Source organism: Habropoda laboriosa, unplaced genomic scaffold (assembly GCF_001263275.1).
Source record: "Habropoda laboriosa isolate 0110345459 unplaced genomic scaffold, ASM126327v1 scaffold244, whole genome shotgun sequence".
Lineage (NCBI taxonomy): Eukaryota > Metazoa > Arthropoda > Insecta > Hymenoptera > Apidae > Habropoda > Habropoda laboriosa.
The window spans coordinates 133,234-145,318 of record NW_017100399.1 but is presented as its reverse complement, the minus strand read 5'-3'; the positions used below and the strand labels follow the sequence as shown (position 1 = coordinate 145,318).

The following is a 12,085-nucleotide window of genomic DNA, read 5'->3' as shown; positions in this document are numbered from 1 at the left end:
ATCCAACAAGCAATTCTAGTGATCCTCGCCAGGTTGTAATTAGACACGTACAAGCAGTAAACGAAATCCTGAACTGAAAAATAACCGTTGCCGTTCGATCGTGCCATAAACCGTGCCTGTGAAGACCGAACAGTCTGTGTTAAATACCGTATATTAGACTTTGTCTAAAATATAGATTTTCTCTAAAATAGAGTCTTTGTCAAAAATATAGAGTTTGCCTGCATTGGATACTATACATATATTAAATTTTATCTAAAATATTGACTTTACCGCAAGAATCTTTAAAAGCAAACGAAAAAAATGTTTTCACGCAAATTTACAAAAATTTCGCAAATTATGCGTAAGTATACCATGTTTACAAAAGCAGCGAGCAACTCTCCTCGATCACCAGGTATTCCTAAAGCGCCTCCGCTGACGCGTTACACCGTTCGCATACCTATTTATATTGTGCAACTTTCACTGATAACGAGAGCAACATTCCAGAAGCGGCGTCTTCTGAATATTTAGAGGGTACACGGTACTCTGGTCGCGGCAGTCTCGTATCCAGCCGGTTACACGTGCGGATCGTCCTGCGGACGAGCGTGCAAACGCCTCGGTTTCCTTCTCGTTTTTCTCGACCGGTGTCAGCTTTACCGCTGACATGCACAATTTTAACGACTCCTTTTGACACGAGGCCTGTCGCGCGCGTGACCGAGCGCCGCGAATAATTAAGCGAACTGTGCTGCTGACGCCACTGGCCTGTTCCTCTGTTGAAATATACGCGGCTGTCTCGGCAAAGAAAGAAGCCAAATCGTAATAGGATATTGTCCTCACCAGGTGCAGTAAGTTTCTCTATTTTTCTCTCTCTCTCTCTTCTTTAGTTTTTTTTTTACCTCCATTGTGGTCGTGCATGTTAATGAACAGTTTTTGTGCGTTCATAGTGGACAATTTATCGGTGAAAAGAATAATCTTTTTAGCGCGACTGGATGTTCCTTTCTTAGAATAGAATGGGGAACGTTGTTATTCTTCGCGGAGGTTTTAACCCTTTACAGTGCCACGTGACTTGCAAGTTACTGTGTCTGGATTTTGTAAATCTCGTTTTATTTGCTTATTGTTGTATTGCACTGGTGTACTGTTACATTACTACCAGCTAAGTTCTTTCTTCGATAATATTTAATTGTCTGACATCGAAGAATTAACAATTGTCAATTTTTCCTTTTACCATGAAAACGTAGAATTTTCATTCCTTACTTTTCTTACGAACGAAGAGAAATTGAGTTGCACAGAAAAATTCGTACGACACAAAGTTTTCACGTTTTAACCCTTTGTAACACTAGCCAATTGTTTTCGCAGTAATTATTTATTTCCGCTTCTGTCGTAAAAAATGTAAAATTGTAATCAACTGTAACTTTTGTTCCTATAAACGAAGAAAAGTATCACTGAACGTTCTTTCTTCTTCAAATTGACGATTACGACTGAAAATGTGAAAGAAAGTGAGAAAAAAGAACGTCTGGAGGGACGAAAATGATCGTTTCTAATCCACCGCAATGAAACGACAATTAGCAATTCTATTGGATAACTTTTCTAACTTCTATTTCTGAACCAATGAACCATCGCGAGGCAGGGAACGCAACGATTATCGATAAGGATTGTTGGTAACAGGATAACCGTAATTGTAGACTTCCCGTCAATATCGTTAAGGCGTCGATAACACCATTCGAAATGAGGCGAAATAAACCAGTGCAAATTGTTTCCTAACATTATCGCACTTATTTTTCCATCGAGCTTAAGAAAAACTTCCTCTTATCCGATGACAATCTTCGAACCACTTAATTCCTTCAATTATACCACACTATTGATGTTTTCTCGTAGATTCTCCTTCGTTTTGTCTACATTTTCAAACAGATTCTTTCGACGAAATTCAGTCGATCGATAAATACCGAGAGATAGCTATCAGCGTTCTAAATTATATTTAACACCGTCTCTCTCTCTCTCTCTCTCTCTGCACGAGTCTATCAATGTCAAGCAAGATATACATTTGGAACGGATTGCAGTTCGCGTTTCAGCTGCACGCCGCGAGTCTATTAGAGCAAAGTGCAATGCTCCAGCACGTACGTGTTAACCCGGTTTCAGTGTCATCAGTGTCATCGACGTGACAACTAGGCCGCCGTGAGCTCGAGTTCCGTTCGTTATCATCAGTCTCCTTAAATATCCTCTCCTTCCAGGAAATTACAGTTACTCGTACGCACCTTTCCATGGTTTTTCCTCCTGTGCACGCTAGAATCGTTAATTAAACGGACGGGAGAGAAATGTAATTTGTAAATTGGTCGAGATGTTAGGTGAACACGTGTCTTAACCCTTTAACGCTAATGCACGTGGTCTTACACAGTGCACAACTGTGATCCAATATGTGCAGTTTCGTTTAGCACGTTCCCTAGCAATCGTTACATTAGTGGGACGCGCTAATTCGCGCGATAGAACGGTATTATTTACAGTAATACGTTATACGAAATGCACACTTTGAGTATTTAACCCTTTCGCTGCGGCAGATTTTGGTAATTAAGGCGCACGGCAGATTGAGATGTTCTGCAACGTTCGCAAAATCTTTATTAAATTAAGGTGGAAGAGTACGGAGGATTAAATTATATAAAGCTTGAATTAATATGGAAGTGCGCCGAGAGGCTCCAATAGCACAGTGCGAATAAATTTTCAAAGCGAATATATGCCCCAATAGCAGCGAATAAATATTTATTGATAAATTGTTAAGCACTTCTTCTTATCGAGTCGTCCCTTCTCCGAATCTTCTAAAATTTGAAGAAGGGACGCGAAGGGAGGTTCTTAAAATTACTAAGTGACCAACCCCGTATCACCCCCTTCCATTGGGTCACGTCCTTGGAGCGGGGGTGACGAAGCTGGTCCTTGCTGGATGGAAATTTGACAACAAGGGGGGAAAACCTGGCCAGGTCAACTCTGACTCTCCGACTCGTTCCGAAGGTCAGGTACCGAGAGGCCTCGGTAATTGCATCAGTTCCGGAGACCCTTTGGGGGTGACTTTATGATACCTTGCCTTACCGACTGAACAGTAGCCTATTCTTTAATATTTGAGAAATTCTACGTGCCGCATGTTGGCTGCAGACCGGTCTGCCAAATTAAAAATAACGGTTTGCTGAACTAGAAATCACGTATCATAAAATCGTCCCCTTGCTGTCCTAACATAAATATTAGGTGTGTCTAACGGCAGGCATCCGTCGTATTATGTAAAACTGATAAAAATACAGATAGTAACCCTTTCGCCGCGGCAAATTTTAGTAAACACGCGTTGCAGATTCAGATGTTCTACAACCGCCGCAAAATTTTGTCCTTTGTTCGTGTCATTTTAGAATTTGTTTCATTGAATTAACGTGGAAGAGTGCAGAGGATCAAATTAAGGGTTAAATTAGTATGGAAGTGCGCCAAGAGGCTCCAATAGCACAGAGCAAATTTTCAAAGCGCCTATAGGCGCCAATAGCAGTGAAAGGGTTAGAATGTAAATGAAAATAGGAGACGATGCGTTAATTAGTTTCTTTCACTTTTCGTATCGCGTTGCCTTTTCTATTATGACAGAAACGTGAGTTGCAATACTGTAAATAATGGGAAACTTAATTCTACACGTCTGGAAGAATATGAAATTGATTATCTGTGGTGCACAGAGTTGAGAAAAATGTGAGCGTTAAAGGGTTAATCTTGAAAATGAACGAATAGATAGAAACACCGAAAGATGAGTGTACAGATCTGGCCAGTGTGAACTTGGCGTTAGAGATGACTTTGGAGCGATTATTTTCATTCTTTTCATTCTTGTATATAATTTTATACTCTTTTTCCCACAAACTTTCCTCTCGTTAATATTATATTGTCACAGTATCTACACTTCGGCTATCGTACTTAAAACGCGGAATAAAGACACTCTGAACAAGTGGCAAGGTGTCGAATGCATTATATCTGTGAGAAAGTTCTGTCACGTAATTCTGGATTTTCTTCTAACTAAGGTGGATCTTTTACATCGGTCCAGAGACTTTTCCGGTTTATTGTAGGAACGTAGATCTAGCAGATAACGTGATTGAGGAAGGATTTAAATAATTCTACAAGCAAAATCAACCTATGAATCTATTCACAGGATACACTCTTCCGGTTCCGTGTATTCTAATATAATAAGATTATATCTATCAATTATTTGAACAATATCCTTTTCCCCCTTAATGAAAGTTTCACTTCCGCAGACTGTTCTGCTAAATTGTCAAAATTCATAATTTATACATGAAATTTTTCTTCAGTATTTATTTCAACTCACGATTCACACCAATCTCGCGATGCAATTCAATTCATTTCGTTCAAGTTGGTAAAATTTCAGTTCCGTTTACCAAATTCAAAATTTTACATCGAACTCAACACAGCGAAGTTGATCGTTCTCGCCTAATTTATTTGTTTTCCTACAATTACTCCCATTCTTACCGCATTTCAACGGATCAGATTAAACTTTTCGAGTTTGCGCGTGTATTTCTATATACATCGCTCGTTTAGCGATGATTTGTCGAGAGATCGAGTTATTTCTTGGTTGTCAAGTGTTTCGAGCGACCGTGTCTGCTTCGATCTCATTCAATCCGCCCAGCAGGGCATCGCTCGATTACCTCAATGAAGCGAAAACGCCGGAACGAAGCGGCCTACGCTCTGTGCTCGATCGATTGTCACGCTACTTTCGCAGACGTTGTTTCCCAGGACTGAAATTCGTTCGTATCTTGTTGGGTCTTTGAACCGACGATGACTGTTCTAACGGACGATGATACTTGTTCCTTCCCTGTGAATGAGCGTGAAAAAAAGAAGGCTGTACAGTTGCGCGTGGAGAAGAATTACCGAGATCGATACGCAGGATGGAAAGTCACAGAGTTATTCGTGAATACTTCGATTGTTCATGAATTTGTGTTTAATTGTAAAGAATTGAAATTGTCAAAAACAAGCAAAATAATAATAATCTTTATATTGTTAATTATGGTGGTAGGAGAAAATTTTTGTGTGCAATTTAAATGGTTTCAAAGGATGAATAGGATGGAAGAAATAGCAAAATATGAGAGGAAATTTTACACTTGATTCAAAATTAAGTAAGATGGGAGAAGAATTTTTTCGATGGAAGAAATGGCAGAAACTGAGAAGAAGTTTCGAGTCCAACAATGAGTTATTTTAAGGCGCATATTTAACCCTAAATAGTGCGTCCTTCCGTACACTTAAGATCTTCGGGTCAAAAAAGACCCAAATAGAAAAAAAATATGCACCCACGTAAAACGGAAACAGAAAAAGATAGCATTATAAAAAAATTTGTCTTCCGTCTTATTCACTCTTTGAAACTATTCAAATTACGTCTAAAAATGTTCTCACACCACCATAGCTAGGCAAACAAGTTAAGTCAGCCTGTTTCACTTGGCCCACCATGTACATCTAACACAATTTCGACAAACAGAGACATTTCTCGAAAGTTCCCGACGATCGCCGTGAAACGCAACAAGTACACATACTTCAGATTCCCCAAAGAAAAGTGTCCTCAGGTATCCGATACTTACGAAACAGTTCCGTCACGCACCGTGACAATTTATATTTATCCAACTGCCCGCGATTCTTCGTCCTTTACGCAACTCCGGAATCTGGTTACAAGTAACCAATTCCCGAAGAAAAATAAAACGAACAAATTCATAGAAGTGTCTGCGAAACAAGAGACTCCTCTGGTACAACCTGTTCTTCACGTGCGTCCAGAAAAACAATCTCGTCTTCCTCTTTCTTTTCCACCGTGTTCAATCGCCTCTTCCACCTTTATCGACACTCTTCTCCTTCTGCAAACGCAGCCTCTTCACGGTGGCGGCGATAAACTCACAGATCACGTAGATCCAGCTGAACGCACAAACGCGTCGTTTCGATAAATTTCCATCGATCCATTCGTATCACGGCCGATAAACGCTTGTACACGAGGTGTACATTAGCGGTATCGATCATACGTCACCGTAGCCGGGGCAGGAACGAGGAAGCAAGTGGTCCACGAACTGTGTTCCACGTTTGAAACGACAAGAGAAGAAAAACGCGGAACGGTGGCTTTTGCAGGTTGAATTTCGTCGTGGGAACCTGTAGCGTAACAGGTCGAACGACAGAATCGCTGGAAAGGCAGCCGGTGTTTTCACGGAAAATCGGGATCGAGCGACGAGACGAGCACAAGAACGTTTCGAGCAGCTCGGTAACCGGTTTCTCTCGAGAGGCCTCTGGGATTCCAGGGAAAAGCAACGACACGGAGGGACCGGTGATCGATTTCCCAAACACGGTCGTGTGCTCCGCGAGGACTTTTTCGCGAAAGTGAAACTTATCCGCGAGCGACGACAGGTTCTCGTCTCCCTGTTCCACCGTGGCCGCCGATTTCACGCCCGTGAAAACACGTTTCGCGCCACTGGGGGCACCGTAATGGCGTCGTCCGACGACCGGCAAGGTGTTCACGTGGACGAGAATGATTATGATATCGAAACGTCTTGTTTTTAGCGTGTTTTTCACGGAACGATGGAAACCGAGAGCTGTTTTTCGCCTGTTCGAGTTACTCTTGCTTGCTCTTTATGTAATTGAGTATCGGGTGTTGCCGATCTTCTGGTTTTCTTGAAATGCGCCGTTCTGAAATTAGTTCGATCCTCGAGGATCGAGTTATTGTTTACTTCGGATGACTCGTTTGTCATATTCCGTCTTTTTTCAACGTTGCAGGTGATTCGTTCGCGGATGAAGTTTCTTACTTGTTTGCTTTTTTCAAGTGCAGATGAGTAATCGTTCGAGTTCCACGCAGCACAATCATGCTGCTACAATTTTATACACTACCGGACAAAATTCGTGCGGTTATTTTATCAACGATGACTCAAACCGAATCTTCTATAGTATTATACTTCCTAAATTTAGAAGGTTTTATCTGTTTAGTTGGTCACTGAAGTCCGTCTCAGAATCGTCAAAATTCGCCTAACACTTGTCAACAGAGGAAGGATGACACTCGAACCGAATTTCTTATATTACTTCGTAAATTTATCGCGTAAGGTTGGAATCAGCGGAAGGTTTCATCTATTTGGTCACTGAAGGACATTTAGAAATCGTAAAAATTGACACTTATCGACAGGAAGGACGCTTAAATTTGACACTGGTTTCACCGATAAAGGAACGCGTAGCGTCTCGTTTTCAATGCGTTCGAAAGGAGAATTCACTGTAAATAATTTACAAGGCAAAAGTAGAGATTAAATTGGTTTGTCAACAGATGGATATCTCGATGGTAATTACCGGTATTAGATATTAATTACAGGGTATAAGTTGACGATGATAAAAGTATTTAAGACAAATTACGATCGTTTATCGAGGAAAGCTACAGTAACCATTAGAAAACTGGGTAATAGCGTTGTTATTAATACTTTTATCGTTGTAATTGCTGGAAACAGATCGAGAAACTTCGGAGAGTCTAGCTTATTAAAGTCAATTAATAATGTTGATATAATTCGATCGAAATCGAGACGTGAAACTTTCTTTATTTAGTAGCGTTACGTGGAACCTTCACGTTGGATAGATTCAATAAAAGATCCTAATTCTTTAGAGATTGTGATTACAGTTTTGTTCACAAATCGGGAAAATTAAATACAAATGCAGATGCTTTGTCACGAAATCCAGTCGTTCAAGAAGAAATAATTTCACTTGACTTCATTTCATAATTTACTTTATCCGATATACATACATCCAGTGAAGAAACCTAATCGCAGTTATATACCGAACCTCGAAATTTACGCCGAATTACAAGATCTGCGAGTAAAAGTGATCAAACATCCTTAGAATTAGCAACTGAAAATCTCGAAAACAAACAGCTGATAAACCAATGTTAGGGAGGCCTAAAGGTTCCAAAAATAAATCAACGTCGTTAACTGTAGATCCAACTGCAAAATTATGTCAGAATTTCAAAGGCATTCAAATCACCGAAAAAATACCTCCAGATGTACCGTTTAATTCATTTCAGAATACACACGATTCGTATAAAAAGGTACACCTAATGGCATTCTTTTCGCGAGAGAATTTAGCTTATCGGTAGATACGCGTAAATCGATGGTTTTTATTCGATGTATCGGTAATACGATCGATAAAACGAAACCATAATAACGTATCTGTCGTAATGCGATTTGCAAATGCTGGTTGTCAGATGGGAAATTATACTGTTTCTAGCATGTCGATTAAGCATTTATTCTTATCCCGTATGGAAACCCTAGCGGAAATCCGGAATAATTCAATTTGCATAATAAGCATCGTGTAGAAGTAGAATGGACTATGATCGACTTTTCTGTTTGCTCTTCTCGCTGCTAACCCTTTAAATTCGCGATAAACAGCTGAATCTCGCTGGTTTAATTGGGTCAAATTGAACGAAAGGAGAAGAAAAAACAAACGTGGTTAACGGTCAGTAGATCTTTTCAGCTGTTAGCTTTCTAAAGGTTTAAAAAAAAAAAGGAAAAACAATAAGGTAAATAGTTTAACGGCGCCACGAATCGTCTGAAGAATTTAATCTCGGATCGAATCTGTTCTAATCTTTCTAACTCACGAAGATCCTATTCCGAGATTAAAGGGTTCTCGAATCAGATTTCGAGATTACATGGAGAATTTTCACGATACGAATTGTTTTAATTAGAGAAACTCTTGCTTCCTTCGGTTAAATGATAAATGTTTCATTAAAGTGTGCTTCTATTTTCATCTTCAATTTCTGTAATGTAAGAAATATGTGCCAGAGTTACAATGTTTGAAATTATGTGAATCGATTTGTTCCAGAGATACATTGGTTTGAATCTTTCATGAATTTTTCTTACGGGAGTAGCCATTTTTGCTGTGTACTACTCGGTCTATAAATCGTCGAAGATTAGTTTAAATTATTATTTCCCTGTGTTACGTTAATTTAGTTAAAATTATAATTTCGCGTAAAAATATTCAATATAAAGCGAACTAGGGATGAAGCTATTATAATACTCAATGCAACGACTCTAGTATTTACTAAAATTCAAAAATTCTCGCATAAATTCCGAAAATAGATTATTAATAACGGTAAACTACTGAGACGGTTTAATTTAGGGTGGGCATAGTGCACTCGTTCCAAATCAGCTCACAATATACAATAATAAATCAACTAACTACTTAACATGCAATTCATGCAAATTCGTTGGATGGTAAATTATTAGTAAACAAAATTCAATATCAGAGAAAATATATGAAAAATACTGAAAGAAAAATTTCAAATTAATTTCAATTGCTGGAAGTCATTTCAATATCCTATTCGACAAGTCTGAAGAACAACGATGACTAAAATTCAAATGTTTATTTCCCTAAACCTTCAAAATAATTTCGAAATATTTTATTCGAAGCGGAGTATTCCAAGTCAGTATCGATAATTGAAGAAATTATTTGATTGTATTTAAAAGAACCGAAAGGAGAATATTTAAAGTCTGATATTAAATGTCTAGCAAGTACCAGTAATTGGTAAAATGATTTATATTTGTTTTAAAAGCTGGTAGTGTATTATTTTTGTTTTAATTGTGCTGGGATTTGTTGGTTTGTTAAGGGAGGATAATAGCGAATAACGTGTGAAATTTGAAAATGAGAGTAAATAGGAACGATTGGATAACGAAATTGGGAGAGTTAGAGAGAATGTGTGAACAGACGAGAAGAAGAGAGGTAAATGATCCAACATGAGAATGTAAGTGTATATTTTTCGGTAATTACTTTATAATTGCTTTATAATTACTTTATAATTACCGATTAGTGGAGAATATTGTTTACATGCAATGGAAGTTTACTGGTGATGTTTATAATTTCGAAAATTCAGGTAGAATTGTAAATATACTGTATCGTAATTCGAATTTAAGTAAATTAGGTTGAACTGCAGTACACAGACGTTACTTTAGCTTGAAATAAATTCGAAACATAGAATTCACAGAGAAAACACTGCGAAACAGCAAAACGTAAACGTTACAATTGTTATAACATGTAAGCAAAAATTTCAGAATTAATTATACGAGTATTTCTCATAAGATTACCGTTACAAGAATATTTCACGTTTATTAATAATTTTATAAGAATTAGGAATATTAATTCACTTTGTTAAAATGCAAAAACTAATAATTTTACAGCAAGTGTTAAGAATTAGGAGCAGCATTCGTTACAAGTTCCACAAGGATACTGAAAGAAAAATTTCAAATTAATTTCAATTGCTATTACGAAAAAGCAACCTCTCAAAGTAATTTCAATATCCTATTCGACAAGTCTGAAGAACAACGATGACTAAAATTCAAATGTTTATTTCCCTAAACCTTCAAAATAATTTCGAAATATTTTATTCGAAGCGGAGTATTCCAAGTCAGTATCGATAATTGAAGAAATTATTTGATTGTATTTAAAAGAACCGAAAGGAGAATATTTAAAGTCTGATATTAAATGTCTAGCAAGTACCAGTAATTGGTAAAATGATTTATATTTGTTTTAAAAGGAAAATTTCTAATAGGTATTAGTTAAAATGAATTGTTATTCAGTCTATTGTATTGAAATTCTAATTGATTCTAATGTATACAAGTGTTACAAGAAGGCTGAGTGTGTACAGGGTGGACACTGACTCTAGTATTTACTAAAATTCAAAAATTCTCGTATAAATTCCGAAAATAGATTATTAATTACGGTAAACTACTGAGACGGTTTAATTAAGGGTGGGCATGGTGCTGCTTTAGTTTGAAATGATTTATAAACACATAATTAACAGAGGAAAAACCGTGAAACGGCAAAACGTCTACATTCTAATTGTTATAACATGTAAACAGAACTTTAAATTTAGTGTAAACAGAAAAAATATATAATACAATTTATTTCACGGTATTGCAACAAATAAACGTTGAATCAATATTTAATTCGTATAAAAACAATTATTTAACGTAATAATTTTACCTTCACTATGGCTATTTTTAATCTACGACCACAGGTCAACCTGATTTCTAATCCTTACGAACTTTAAATTCAGTCTAAACTGAGAAAATATATAATACAATTTATTTCACGGTATTGCAACAAACAAACGTTGAATAGATTCTTAATTCGTATAGAAACATTTATTTAAAATAATAATTTCACCTTCACTATGGCTATTTTAAATTTACGACCAAGGGTCAACCTGATTTTTAATCCTCCGAACTTGATTTCACAACGAGAAAGTAATAAGATCGTTGAAACGTACTTATTTGTCAAAGAAACTTGCAAAAATGTATAAATAATAATATGTAATGTTTTAACAAATTTTTGGAAGTATAAATTAATAATAAAATTGTGAAAATTAATAAATTATACGTTATTATAACATTAATAGAATTATGACTAAACCGAAGTTCGAAGTCGAGTATTTAAAGTCTGATATTACGTGCCTAGCGAGTGCCGGTAATTGTTAAAATTTGTTTAATAATTAGTAATAGAAATTCTAATTGATTCTAATGTATACAAGTGTTACAAGAAGGCTGAGTGTGTACAGGGTGGACATAGACTAGCTAGTAGCCCCCGACCACTCTATTCACATCTCAGAACCTTCAGGTCAAAATACGCCGCGAAGTGTCTAGGGCCCAGTATAAAGGGTAAATGATTTCGCGGGACATCGGCGGGTCCTTATATACCTGCGGTACCCTCTCCCCAAAGTCATTAGCAAAATCGTCGGTTAGGTCAGGCGGGAAATTTTCGCGGGAGATTTTCGCGGGAGATTTCCGATATCGTAACACGGTATAATTTATCAATTTTCACAATTTTATTAAAAATTTATACTTCCGACAATTTGTTATAACATTGCATATAACAATTTATACGTTTTTACAATATTCTTCAATGGAAACATAGGTTTTAGCGTTCTCGTTACTTACTCGTGGTTAAATTAATTTCGTAGGGATTAAAAATCAGGTTGACCTGTGGTCGTAGATTAAAAATAACCATAGTACAGCTAAATTTATCGTGTTAAATAATTCTTCTTACACGAATGAAAAATGTATTCAACGTTTGCTTGTTACAATACCATGAAATAAAT

General features: G+C 37.1%; 1 protein-coding gene across 1 annotated transcript in view; it reads left to right on the top strand.

Annotated features, from left to right (window-relative positions):
• LOC108575286 overlaps positions 1–12,085 on the top strand; it is a 109,975-nt gene that overhangs the window by 5,878 nt on the left and 92,012 nt on the right. The window lies entirely within an intron of this gene.